Raw genomic sequence first — 14,549 nt, 5'->3', positions numbered from 1 at the left:
TCGTCTCAAATTTGAACTCTCTAACTCTAAAAACACCAAAGTTATACCATTTCCGATCAATCAGTTATATGGCAGCTATAGGATATAGTCGGCCGATCCCGGCCGTTCCGACTTATATACTGCGTGCAAAGGGTGTGTGCAAAAGAAGGGTGTGTGCAAAGTTTCAAGACGATTGCTTTAAAACTGAGAGACTAGTTCGCGTAGAAACGGACAGACAGACGAACAGACAGACGGACAGACAGACAGACGGACAGACGGACATGCTCATATCAACTCAGGAGGTGATCCTGATCAAGAATATATATACTTTATAGGGTCGGCTATGTCTCCTTCACTGCGTTGCACACTTTTGACCAAAATTATAATACCCTCTGCAAGGGTATAAAAATACGGGAAAAAATATTTAATAAAATCATAAAAAAGTTATGACTTTTTTGCAGTAACAATAAATGTACAGCGAATGTTTATATTGATTAGTTAACAATAAATAGAAAACCTATCAGTTAAAACTCTAATTTACTCAACTTCGATTACAATGAATCTTAAAAACTTAGGGATGATTTGAACACTATGGTGGGGACGTTAATGGCGGCTTGCGCCATATCAGCAATATATCAGACGATTTGTTAGGAGTAATATATCAGACGGTTTCTTAGAAATAAAATTCAATACTCTTGCCAACAAAATTATTGAGCTTATTGGCAAGGATAACTTACACATATCCCTTGAATGTGAAGAACGACATTCAGGAACCAAAAGTTCAAATGAAGTCCTAAGATAACTAAAGAGTATTATCGAAATATCTTACTGAGAATAAAAACACAACACTAGCTAAAATTTGCATTCCAAAAGTTGCATTCTAAGTTGCGTTTGTCGAATTCAGCCTTACATTTGTATAAAAGTGTAGTATATCGACGTTCTAATTTTGTTTATTTCCCATCCCATTTTTGTTTTAATTATTTTGTCTGCACATCCAAATTTGGCAAAGGTAAATGAAGCTAAACCCATTAACTTTCACATACACACATACATGGAAAAAAGACTATGAATTGTCTCCCAAATGAAAACGTTCCTGGAAGGAACAGAAAATATTGAGCATATATTGAGCTCGTCATTTGAGCAGAAGAGCAAAATTTTTATACGAACAATGCAAACGGTTACTCTCAGACTTTTTTTCTCAAAGACTTATTTTGAGACCGCAGCAATCGTTTAACAGTTATTTGCGAGCTATTTTTCCTGTCCTAAGTTTCAGTTTCGTTAAAATGATCAAATAACAATTGAATCAAAGCATTTTTTATTACCACCAGCAGAAGCTATTACAATACATAAAAGCCAGGGTGCTACCTACAGTAAATTGGTTGTCCACACAACTCCTGATATGCGAAGGAACGCACAATATGTAGCGTGCAGTAGAGAAAAAACTAAACGAGGTCTTTATATATTTAGTTAAAAATTCCTGCGAGATTTTCGACTTTATGTCAAAGCAGGGCGTCCCACTGAATTATTTTTCTGGCCAACTGATAAACACGTTTGTGTGTTTAGCCAATCAGAATATCTTCTTTGAAATACTTTTGCCTGCTACTTTTCAATTTTGTCGCCAAACGATAACAAAATCTTGCCAGTCAAGTCTTGCCAGCATTGCTGACAATTGCCGTTTTAAAAAATTTGACAATATTATTCTTCTTGGGTATTTGGCCCTTGATAGAATTCCACAAGGCAAATAACTTTGAGTTGTTGAATTTGAGATTATGAACTAGAAATGCAAATTCCAAAAATAAGTGGTTGAAAGTGACTATTCGGACTATATACAATTGAATAAGAGTTGATAACTTTACGACACACAATAGGTTTCAGGGTTGGACTAGTTTGTACACCTTTTAAAAAAATAGATTTAATTTCAATATTACAATTGTTGGACGACTTACTGTTAGAATTACTGTTTTCTTTTATAATTTGATCAAAATCTCATTAATATCTAAAATTTAAAAAAATGGATTTTGGCCAACAAAAGTGGTCGGCTGGAGTCCATTGGCAGCACGAATCTTTTTCCACAATCTGGGCACGCCAGTTCTCTGCCAGCCACGAGCTCAGTATCTCAAACGACTCCTGTTGTTTGACAGACCATTACCATTTTGTTCCTTTCTATAGCAGATCGATCAGGGGTTTCGCGATTCCTGCAAAGTCTGGGACGAAACGTCGATACCACGCCGACATCCGGATAAGCTAGCGTAATCCTCTTAAGTTGGTTGGGGGTTGTAGCTCCGTAATTCCGGCGACTATTCCTGGATCCATGCCGATCCCCTGGCTTGTTATTCGGTGGCCTGAGTACAGCAGCTCCTGTTTGAAGAAATGACACTTTTCTGCTTTTATCTTACGGTTCGACGCCTCCTGAACACCTCCTTATCTTTTTAGCTTAAGCCTCCTGAACACCTCCTTTAAGTTTTTCATGTGTTCCTTCCTCAATAAAACATCTGCTTAATGGGAATGTCAACCTTCATGGTAATTCTGTGCTGTGTTAACGCCTCTAGCTCTCTCTCGATGAACCTCTTATCGCGTTCCTCTTTCCACTTCTTTGGGCCTGCTGCCACTGCTATGGACAGCTATCCTCTAGACAGCCACTCCATCTCTCCCTTCTTGGTATTGCAATGTAGTGGCCTGCGCATGCTACCGTTGTGCCGAACACACCGAAGAAGTCCCATCCTAGAACCAGACTGTCTTCTATGTCTGGCATCACCATCAAGTTCAGGGTCACCAAAGTTTACGCTTGCCTAGTATACGGCGCGTGTCTCCGTGTGGCCTACATTGGGCCACTTCACCTGCCTTTTTGTCGCGATGCATTGCCCGGCGATCCGCTCCTAGTTCTAGGGGCCGTCCGCTTGTTCCTCCGAGATCAAGCTCGACCTTCCTCCTGTGTCTACCTATGGCTTTACTTCTGTGCCTCCGACCTCGACGATTGCTGACAACTGATGCTCTCATTTCTCATTTGCTGAGCCAATCTGTGCTGGCCCTCAAGCCCTACGGCAGGCCTTATCAGAAATCCACTCTTTGCCACCTTGGTGTCCGTTGTCTGTTTTAGGTGGCCGGTTGGTGGAACTCGTCTCTCTGTCGTCTCTGGCTCCATCTTTCGTTCTGGTACTCTGTTGCCTCGGCCTGCTGCAGTTCTTATCTCTGCCACCTTTAGTGAACGGCCGCTTAATTGTGCCTCCAACTAGATTAAGTGGTGGCTTACCAATTAAAGGTCTTCTCCTCCTGTGTCACTTTACCACCAGGGATCACATGGTTTTCACGGTTCCGTCGATGGTAGGCCGAGTTTCCTGGAGACTTCGCTCAGCTCCTCCTTTCAAAGCGTTAAGATCCAGTTGTTTCTTCCCATTTCTATGCTATGTTACTTCTAGACTTAATGCAATCACGTAATGGGCACCAGGTTTAATGAACTCTTTTTCTGCAACAATTTGCCGCGGAGAGCTCACTGACTTTGTGGGTCTGTTCCACCAAATTTATAGTTTGAGAAGCATAAAACTTAATTAACTACCAAGCTGAGTGGACCTGCTTTGCCCGAGCTCCGGGAAAACTGCAAAATAATCGCAGTTAACTAAACAAAAAATCTAAGGTAATCCAAATTTATAAGCGAAAAGAACCACATTCTATTAAAAGTAATTGACAAGCTTTATGTAACAATTTTGATATGTTTAAACAATAAGTACTGCATGGTTGAGCAACAATCAAAAGAACAAGCGTAGAAACTAAGTGAACCAAAGAAACGGCTTCTACTCTTACTTTTCAAACCGCGATACCAAAATAAAAAAATCGGCGATTAAGAACAACCCGGATCTACTGACCGCTGAAAGCCAAGGGGCACGATCTTACTCACTCGCTCTGCCCACTCCGACTCCCGCGTCATGGAGTTCGCAGTGTAAAAACCCCCCTCCAATGGCGGAAACAAATTTCGCACCAACAACAAGCAGTGCTACAAATTTTCGCAACCACAGCGACAACCACCGCAATTCAAAATACCGCGACGTCAACGACTACAGCGACTACAAAAAAAGTGAAAAGTGCCAAAGCAGCCCCGGCCACATAGACTGGAATGGATCGCTACATCTAAATTAAGCGAAAGCTGAGACAGCTGAAATATCTGGCAGGCAATAAAACAAAAATTAACCGCGTCCAGAAGATCAACGAAGAACCAGGCAGATCCAGTAGTAACAGATTTGCCCTACTGGCAGAGGTTGAGGAAAATCGACCAGCCCAAGACATAGCAAAAAAACCCAAGCCACCTCCAAGCTATATCACGGAAAAAAGTTTGAGTGCACTGGTCACCCAAATTGCGGCGTTGATCGGAAATGGTGACAACTTTCATGTTGTCCCGCTTATCAAAGGGAACATCCATGAAACAAAGATCCAAGCCAAGACTGAAGGGCACTTCCAAATCGTGTCCAAATATCTAGACAGTGCTCAGAAAAACTATTACAAGTATCGGCTGAAAAGCAGTAAGGGCAGAAATATGTCAAATTCAAAACTAATTAAAATAAATTTATAAACACTTCAACTCTTGTCATAAATTAGAAAAACTTTTAGCCCCATGCCCCGTGTGCCGGTTAATCGAAGCACTGTATAGCCGTTTCACTCGCACTATTCAACGCTTACTATATTCAACTTATATTAAGGGACTTTAATTCTACCGAATCTACTAGAATTGTCACAATTCTTGACCGAAAACCATTTTGACATTAGCTACTGGTGGAAACGCATCTTATAAGCAAAAACAACTTTTAAATAAGAGGCAACACAATCTACCGCACAGATCAACCAGATGGGAAAGCACACGGCGGAACTGGAGTTCTAATCAGAGAACGCATTAAACACCATTTTCACAAAAGGTTTGCAACAAACATCTTGCAGGCCACATCGATACAAATTCAGTCAAGCAACGGAATCCTTTAAATCGCTGCCTCTTACTGCCCTCCTCGTTTCTCAATCTCGGAAGGGCAATTTATGGACTTCTAAAATTCACTTTGTTGCGGGAATTCGAATTTGTTTAGCGCCGCCCGAGTAAAGACGCCCGTGTAGATAATTGTTGATAATTGTTTATTGTTTACTTCATTTATAACGGGGCAGCAAGGGCTAACAGTGGTACAGTCGGTAACCACTCTGCGATAGCAGCACTTTAAATTCCTAGCAAATTAAAAGTTATACAATTCATAATCAAAACTTAAATATTAATATGTCCTCACTTTTCGTCCGCTTCCCTCGAGTGTCAAATAGAAAAGAAAGCTTAGGTACATGGTTACCGGCTGAGTTAACAGAGATTTAACACCCGCTTAAACTATCGATTCTGCAACTTCGGCGTTGCCGGATGCCGCGGGAGCAGTTTTGCTATCTATCGTAACACTCCCCACTTGTATATTCCGCCAGGGATCTACCAAACTACTCTCGATAGATAGAACTGCCAGCTTCGTCGCGGGTCTTGTATAAACGCCAGATTGGGTCCTCACCGCGGCGCTCCTCACTTGACCGTCCGAGCTAAGGTTCACCTTCAGGATTCTTCCTTTCGGCCACTGGCTACGCGGCTGTCCGGGATCGCACACATACACGATATCCCCTTCTACAAGAGGCTTAGCCTTTTCGCACCACTTGGTCCGCGTAGTGATCACTGGCAGGTATTCTTGAAGCCATCGCCTCCAGAACGAGTCCGCCAGTTGTTGTGATTCCGTCCAGCTCTTCTTGAGCTGCACTCCTTCGGGTAGGGGCTCCATCGTCGGTCCTCTTCCAGTTGAGCTTCCAAGCAGGAAATGATTCGGTGTCAGTGATTCTTCGTTCTCATCTTCCAATGGGATGTATGTTAGGGGTCGCGAGTTGACGATCGCCTCCGCCTCCATTAGAGCGGCTCTCAGCAACTCATCCGATGGTCGTTTGTCAAGGAGGATTGATTCCAACGCCGTCTTCACGGAACGCACCAAGCGCTCCTATGCCCCACCCATGTGGGGAGATGCGGGTGGAATGAACTTCCATGTCATCTGGGGTCCAGTGAACTCGCGAGAGAGTAGATCCTTGTCCACATCTTCGAACGCCCTACGCAACTCCGTGCAGGCTCCTTGAAAATTGGTGTCGTTGTCGCTCCAGAGTTCCACTGGGCACCCTCGTCGGGCCATAAAACTGCGCACCGCTAGAATACAAGAGTCAGTTGTTAATGAATACGCTACCTCTAGATGTATTGCCCTTGTAGAGAGGCAGGTGAAGAGCACGCCGTATCGTTTCTCTGAACTGCGTCTGACCCGCACCATCAGAGGCCCAAAGTAGTCCACACCCGTGTAGCTGAAAGGCCTATGAAAGGCTGCTACTCTTGGATAGGGAAGTTCCGCCATGCGCGGTGGTTTGGGGGCCGCCTGTCGGTTCTTGCATTGCTGGCAGGAGCGTCGTATCCGAGCAAGGGTGGATCTCAGCTTTGGTATCCAAAATCTTTGTCGTAGTTCGTTGACCACCGTCTCGTGGTTAGCGTGCAGAAATCTTCGGTGAAATTCCTTTATGATGAGCTGCGTAATGTGGCTGCTGCAGGGGAGTACGACGCGGTCGCTTCCCTTGATCATCTTGGCACGTTCATCCAGCTTTAATACGCCATCGGAATCCATATACGGTCCCAGCTTGTATAGTAGGTTATTCTTCTTCAATGGTTTTCCTTGTAAGATTAACCGTATCTCCGTCTGGTAGTACTCCGCCTGAGCGTACGACCACAGAAGACTCTCCGCGACCCTGGTATCTTCTTGTGATGGCTGATTTTCGATGTCCGATCGTTGTAGAGCCTTGGCCTTCCATCGCCTCATACACCATACCGTTTATGCGGTACTCCATAGCAGACGGGTCCAGATTGAGAACCGCTCAGAGTCTATGAGGGTCGCGCGGCTTACGTCTGTAAATCCGTCACATACGCCGATGAATTGCGCCTTCAGTTCCATTCCTGACTCGTCTCCTTCTTCCGCCTCTGTCAGCGGCCAAAATTGCCTCTCTTGCCAAAGAAATCTCGGCCCGTTTAACCATCGACTTTCTCGGTTGAAATCAGGTCCTTTGTTCCACTTAGTGGCGTCGTCCGCCACGTTCTCGGAGGAAGGTACCCAGCGCCAGTCCTTGACGCTAGTACTGTCTAGAATCTCGATCACACGGAATGCTACAAATTGTTTGTACTTCCTCTGGTCCGATCGCAGCCAACCGTGTGCTCAGCTTCGCGCCAAGTGAAAGCTCCAGAGTTTGAGCCAACCTCGCTCCAAGCACTGCTCCCATGAGTTCAAGCCTTGGTATGGATGTCGGTCTTAGAGGGGCTACCTTCGTTTTGCTGCCCAGTAGACTGCAGTGGATACCTGCCTCATTTTGAAATCGTATATAACTCACGGCGGCAAATCCATTCTCGCTTGCGTCCACGAAGGTGTGCATCTCCACTTCTGAATCCATCAGCGACTCCTTCATGTGGCATCTTGGGATGGTCATTTTCTCAACGTCCGGGATATATCGAAGCCATCGCTTCCATTTAATCCATTCTGCCTCAGGTATGGGGTCATCCCAGGTACATCCACTTCGCCATATTTCCTGAAATATTATTTTTGCATAAATCACGTAGAAGGATATGAGCCCTAAAGGATCATATATAGACATCAACACACTGAGAAACTCTCGTTTGGTGGGTCGTTGCCTTCCTTGGAGAAGTTCTTTATGGCGATATCGTGGGGATACACGGTAGCGGATGAGATCTTCCTTCGTGTCCCACCACATTCCCAGCACCTTCTCGGTCTGTCCATCCGTTGCTTCGTCTAGTCTCACTAGCGTGGGAGCTCCCTCGCCGAGTGCGCTTAATACTTCTCTGGAATTCGATACCCAGTTTCGAATGAGGAATCCGCCCTGAAGATGAATGTAGTGGACCTGACGCGCGAGGCTTATAGCTTCTTCCTCCGTGTCGACGCTGTCCAGCATGTCGTCTACATAGTGATTCTCCAATATGCACTTCACCGCTCGTGGGTATTCCTTCTTGAACGACTCTGCATTTCTGTTCTTCACGTACTGGGCACAGCTGGGGGAGCAACTAGCCCCAAACGTCATTACCTGCATGGCGTAGTTCTCTCTCCGTTGTGTGTTTGGGTCTATAAATACAAAGCGTTGGTATCTCTGATCTTCTGTGTGTATCCTGACCTGATGAAACATCTCGGCGATATCGCCGCCGATAGCAATACGTTTCTCTCTAAACCTGTGAAGTATTGGTACCAACTGCGCTAGTTGGTCACGTCCCTTCAGCAGCATTGTGTTCAGCGAGATCCCTTCCGTCTTTGCAGCCGCATCCCAGACTATGCGAAGCTTTCCTGGCTTGTTCACGTTTAGCACGGGAAAGATAGGTAGATACCAATATGGCTTTTCCTCAGCTTCTTCCGACGTAATGGGCCGTGCATATCCTTTCATCACGTACTCATCTAGCTGTCGGCGAATTCCCTTCGCAAGCTCCGGCTCGCGAGTCAGTTTCTGGTACAGGCATCGTGCACGCTTTAGGGCTGTAGGTAAACTATCCGGCAGCTTGTCATCTTTATACCTCCAAAGCAGACCTGTTTCAAATCGGCCATTTATACGCCTCGTGTTCTTCTCCAGCTGCTGTATAGCCAACTGGTCATCATTGGATACGCTCTTGCTATTCATCTCTGGTCTAGGGCCGCCGTCCGACCACATGCACTGCTCAAGCAGGCGCAAGATCTCCTTGTTCTCGTCAGCTTCACATGCACATATGTGAAACACGTGGTAGTTTGGGGTTATGTTATCACCCATACTGTTGGAGCTTCTTCCTTTAATCGTCCACCCCAGGCGGGTCTTCTCAGCGATCGGTTCTTCTGTTGTGCCTTCCTTGGTGCGAAGCACGCGCCCTAGTTTGCAATTATTGAGACCTATCAAGAGCCTGGGCTGTGCTGAGTCGTATCCGGACAGTGGTAGATGTCGAAGGTGTGTGTGTTGTGCTTTCAGGTGGGTCATATCCAACGACTGTGACGGGAGATCAAGAGACTGGACCGAGTAAACGTCGCGAAGATCATATTGCTTCGTTTGGCCAATGCCGGAGATCCTTAAGTCGAGTCTGACCGAGCTGTCCTCATACCGGTGCATGCCGGCAGTCCACTGCATACATAGAGGCTGCGGTTGTCCCTTCACTCCAAGGTCTTCTAGCAATGGGGCGTCGATCAAGGTTAGAGATGACCCGTCGTCGATGAAGGCATACGTGTTGACTTGCCTACCATTTCCATACAAAGTCACTGGCAATACCCTGAACAGCATTTCCACACCTTCTTGTCGGTGTGTATGGCACCTGGCTTGGACGGGAGCCGTGCTGCCGCGATGCAACAGGGGATGATGGCGTTCTAGGCATCCATCTATTCCGCAAGGATTGGGGACGCCGCATCTTTCCACCTTGTGGCTCTGGAAACATCTCCAGCACACGCCACACCGTCGAGTAGCATTCCAGCGATCGCGGGTCGTCATTTCCAGGAATGCTGGACACTCCTGCAGGGTTCTGCAATTGCGGGTGCACAGCCGACAGCCTTGGCGCACAGTGTGTGTATGTACCGTGCCCCTTCTCTCCGCTCTTGACGACGAGCTTGGGACTATCACATGGCTCGCTCCTTCTGCCATCTGCGATAGCCACGTACTAAACTCTGCCAACGTACACACTGTCCGTGAATCCGCATAGCTCCGTCGTCTGTTCATACGTTGCGATGAATAAGGGCCAGTCCTCCGGCCTTCCGGAAAACTTCACCAACTCAGCCACGCTAGTCTTCCTCGCTGTCAATTGTTCGTACGATGGTCTGCCCACAGGTTTAGTGACCCTAGCAGCTGAGTTGTCCTCCCCACTGGTAGAAAAGAGCCATGGGGGCCCAGCGTGGGCTCTCTGCGTACTGCCGTTTCCTTCCACAACGGCAACTTCACCAATTGTGTCCGTACCAGCATTCTGGTACCGTGTACTAGATGCTCCAGGCATCTTTTCTGCGTGGCCAGTCTCCGATAGCCTCTCTCTTGGGAGCTTGCCCATGAGCGCCTTTCGCCTATGTAGAAGTTGTTGTCGCAACTGCAGCAACTGATCTTCTTCCTCCAACAACCTTAGCTCCGTCTGCAGGTCCTGCGCTTCCTTCGAGGCCTCGTCGACGTCATTAGTTCCGATCCTCATCTGGTCGCCACCTGAGTAACTCTGGTAGTTGTCCCCATCCGTCAGGCTGGTCAGCTTTTCTGTCCTGATCAACGTCGAGTTCTGTGCATGGACGTCTACGTCACACTCTGCACAGATCCATCCTACGTCGCCATCCTCTAGAGCAGCACACTTAGGATGGCACATGCTCACGCAGCCGGCGCCAATGCAGCCAACTGTCACGTGCTCGTCCTCCACTTCACAGAGGAAGCATGTCGCCACCAATCTTGCTTCTCCGCCGGATCCAGTAGGCATCTCCATGTTGATTTCGCTCTCTGACTCAAGTATTCTCCAAGAATACACCAAGAAAAGAATTTAAAGAAATGTTGCGGGAATTCGAATTTGTTTAGCGCCGCCCGAGTAAAGACGCCCGTGTAGATAATTGTTGATAATTGTTTATTGTTTACTTCATTTATAACGGGGCAGCAAGGGCTAACAGTGGTACAGTCGGTAATCACTCTGCGATAGCAGCACTTTAAATTCCTAGCAAATTAAAAGTTATACAATTCATAATCAAAACTTAAATATTAATATGTCCTCACTTTTCGTCCGCTTCCCTCGAGTGTCAAATAGAAAAGAAAGCTTAGGTACATGGTTACCGGCTGAGTTAACAGAGATTTAACACCCGCTTAAACTATCGATTCTGCAACTTCGGCGTTGCCGGATGCCGCGGGAGCAGTTTTGCTATCTATCGTAACACTCCCCACTTGTATATTCCGCCAGGGATCTACCAAACTACTCTCGATAGATAGAACTGCCAGCTTCGTCGCGGGTCTTGTATAAACGCCAGATTGGGTCCTCACCGCGGCGCTCCTCACTTGACCGTCCGAGCTAAGGTTCACCTTCAGGATTCTTCCTTTCGGCCACTGGCTACGCGGCTGTCCGGGATCGCACACATACACGATATCCCCTTCTACAAGAGGCTTAGCCTTTTCGCACCACTTGGTCCGCGTAGTGATCACTGGCAGGTATTCTTGAAGCCATCGCCTCCAGAACGAGTCCGCCAGTTGTTGTGATTCCGTCCAGCTCTTCTTGAGCTGCACTCCTTCGGGTAGGGGCTCCATCGTCGGTCCTCTTCCAGTTGAGCTTCCAAGCAGGAAATGATTCGGTGTCAGTGATTCTTCGTTCTCATCTTCCAATGGGATGTATGTTAGGGGTCGCGAGTTGACGATCGCCTCCGCCTCCATTAGAGCGGCTCTCAGCAACTCATCCGATGGTCGTTTGTCAAGGAGGATTGATTCCAACGCCGTCTTCACGGAACGCACCAAGCGCTCCTATGCCCCACCCATGTGGGGAGATGCGGGTGGAATGAACTTCCATGTCATCTGGGGTCCAGTGAACTCGCGAGAGAGTAGATCCTTGTCCACATCTTCGAACGCCCTACGCAACTCCGTGCAGGCTCCTTGAAAATTGGTGTCGTTGTCGCTCCAGAGTTCCACTGGGCACCCTCGTCGGGCCATAAAACTGCGCACCGCTAGAATACAAGAGTCAGTTGTTAATGAATACGCTACCTCTAGATGTATTGCCCTTGTAGAGAGGCAGGTGAAGAGCACGCCGTATCGTTTCTCTGAACTGCGTCTGACCCGCACCATCAGAGGCCCAAAGTAGTCCACACCCGTGTAGCTGAAAGGCCTATGAAAGGCTGCTACTCTTGGATAGGGAAGTTCCGCCATGCGCGGTGGTTTGGGGGCCGCCTGTCGGTTCTTGCATTGCTGGCAGGAGCGTCGTATCCGAGCAAGGGTGGATCTCAGCTTTGGTATCCAAAATCTTTGTCGTAGTTCGTTGACCACCGTCTCGTGGTTAGCGTGCAGAAATCTTCGGTGAAATTCCTTTATGATGAGCTGCGTAATGTGGCTGCTGCAGGGGAGTACGACGCGGTCGCTTCCCTTGATCATCTTGGCACGTTCATCCAGCTTTAATACGCCATCGGAATCCATATACGGTCCCAGCTTGTATAGTAGGTTATTCTTCTTCAATGGTTTTCCTTGTAAGATTAACCGTATCTCCGTCTGGTAGTACTCCGCCTGAGCGTACGACCACAGAAGACTCTCCGCGACCCTGGTATCTTCTTGTGATGGCTGATTTTCGATGTCCGATCGTTGTAGAGCCTTGGCCTTCCATCGCCTCATACACCATACCGTTTATGCGGTACTCCATAGCAGACGGGTCCAGATTGAGAACCGCTCAGAGTCTATGAGGGTCGCGCGGCTTACGTCTGTAAATCCGTCACATACGCCGATGAATTGCGCCTTCAGTTCCATTCCTGACTCGTCTCCTTCTTCCGCCTCTGTCAGCGGCCAAAATTGCCTCTCTTGCCAAAGAAATCTCGGCCCGTTTAACCATCGACTTTCTCGGTTGAAATCAGGTCCTTTGTTCCACTTAGTGGCGTCGTCCGCCACGTTCTCGGAGGAAGGTACCCAGCGCCAGTCCTTGACGCTAGTACTGTCTAGAATCTCGATCACACGGAATGCTACAAATTGTTTGTACTTCCTCTGGTCCGATCGCAGCCAACCGTGTGCTCAGCTTCGCGCCAAGTGAAAGCTCCAGAGTTTGAGCCAACCTCGCTCCAAGCACTGCTCCCATGAGTTCAAGCCTTGGTATGGATGTCGGTCTTAGAGGGGCTACCTTCGTTTTGCTGCCCAGTAGACTGCAGTGGATACCTGCCTCATTTTGAAATCGTATATAACTCACGGCGGCAAATCCATTCTCGCTTGCGTCCACGAAGGTGTGCATCTCCACTTCTGAATCCATCAGCGACTCCTTCATGTGGCATCTTGGGATGGTCATTTTCTCAACGTCCGGGATATATCGAAGCCATCGCTTCCATTTAATCCATTCTGCCTCAGGTATGGGGTCATCCCAGGTACATCCACTTCGCCATATTTCCTGAAATATTATTTTTGCATAAATCACGTAGAAGGATATGAGCCCTAAAGGATCATATATAGACATCAACACACTGAGAAACTCTCGTTTGGTGGGTCGTTGCCTTCCTTGGAGAAGTTCTTTATGGCGATATCGTGGGGATACACGGTAGCGGATGAGATCTTCCTTCGTGTCCCACCACATTCCCAGCACCTTCTCGGTCTGTCCATCCGTTGCTTCGTCTAGTCTCACTAGCGTGGGAGCTCCCTCGCCGAGTGCGCTTAATACTTCTCTGGAATTCGATACCCAGTTTCGAATGAGGAATCCGCCCTGAAGATGAATGTAGTGGACCTGACGCGCGAGGCTTATAGCTTCTTCCTCCGTGTCGACGCTGTCCAGCATGTCGTCTACATAGTGATTCTCCAATATGCACTTCACCGCTCGTGGGTATTCCTTCTTGAACGACTCTGCATTTCTGTTCTTCACGTACTGGGCACAGCTGGGGGAGCAACTAGCCCCAAACGTCATTACCTGCATGGCGTAGTTCTCTCTCCGTTGTGTGTTTGGGTCTATAAATACAAAGCGTTGGTATCTCTGATCTTCTGTGTGTATCCTGACCTGATGAAACATCTCGGCGATATCGCCGCCGATAGCAATACGTTTCTCTCTAAACCTGTGAAGTATTGGTACCAACTGCGCTAGTTGGTCACGTCCCTTCAGCAGCATTGTGTTCAGCGAGATCCCTTCCGTCTTTGCAGCCGCATCCCAGACTATGCGAAGCTTTCCTGGCTTGTTCACGTTTAGCACGGGAAAGATAGGTAGATACCAATATGGCTTTTCCTCAGCTTCTTCCGACGTAATGGGCCGTGCATATCCTTTCATCACGTACTCATCTAGCTGTCGGCGAATTCCCTTCGCAAGCTCCGGCTCGCGAGTCAGTTTCTGGTACAGGCATCGTGCACGCTTTAGGGCTGTAGGTAAACTATCCGGCAGCTTGTCATCTTTATACCTCCAAAGCAGACCTGTTTCAAATCGGCCATTTATACGCCTCGTGTTCTTCTCCAGCTGCTGTATAGCCAACTGGTCATCATTGGATACGCTCTTGCTATTCATCTCTGGTCTAGGGCCGCCGTCCGACCACATGCACTGCTCAAGCAGGCGCAAGATCTCCTTGTTCTCGTCAGCTTCACATGCACATATGTGAAACACGTGGTAGTTTGGGGTTATGTTATCACCCATACTGTTGGAGCTTCTTCCTTTAATCGTCCACCCCAGGCGGGTCTTCTCAGCGATCGGTTCTTCTGTTGTGCCTTCCTTGGTGCGAAGCACGCGCCCTAGTTTGCAATTATTGAGACCTATCAAGAGCCTGGGCTGTGCTGAGTCGTATCCGGACAGTGGTAGATGTCGAAGGTGTGTGTGTTGTGCTTTCAGGTGGGTCATATCCAACGACTGTGACGGGAGATCAAGAGACTGGACCGAGTAAACG

General features: G+C 47.6%; 1 protein-coding gene across 3 annotated transcripts in view; it reads left to right on the top strand.

The window, feature by feature from the left end:
• The window catches only part of l(2)41Ab (lethal (2) 41Ab), a 212,838-nt gene that overhangs the window by 120,094 nt on the left and 78,195 nt on the right, over window positions 1-14,549 (top strand). The gene's annotated exons all lie outside the window — the stretch shown is intronic.

The sequence above is a fragment of the Drosophila bipectinata genome, chromosome 2L, assembly GCF_030179905.1.
Source record: "Drosophila bipectinata strain 14024-0381.07 chromosome 2L, DbipHiC1v2, whole genome shotgun sequence".
Lineage (NCBI taxonomy): Eukaryota > Metazoa > Arthropoda > Insecta > Diptera > Drosophilidae > Drosophila > Drosophila bipectinata.
Note: the sequence above shows the minus strand (reverse complement) of the source record. Positions and strands in the feature narration are given on the sequence as shown.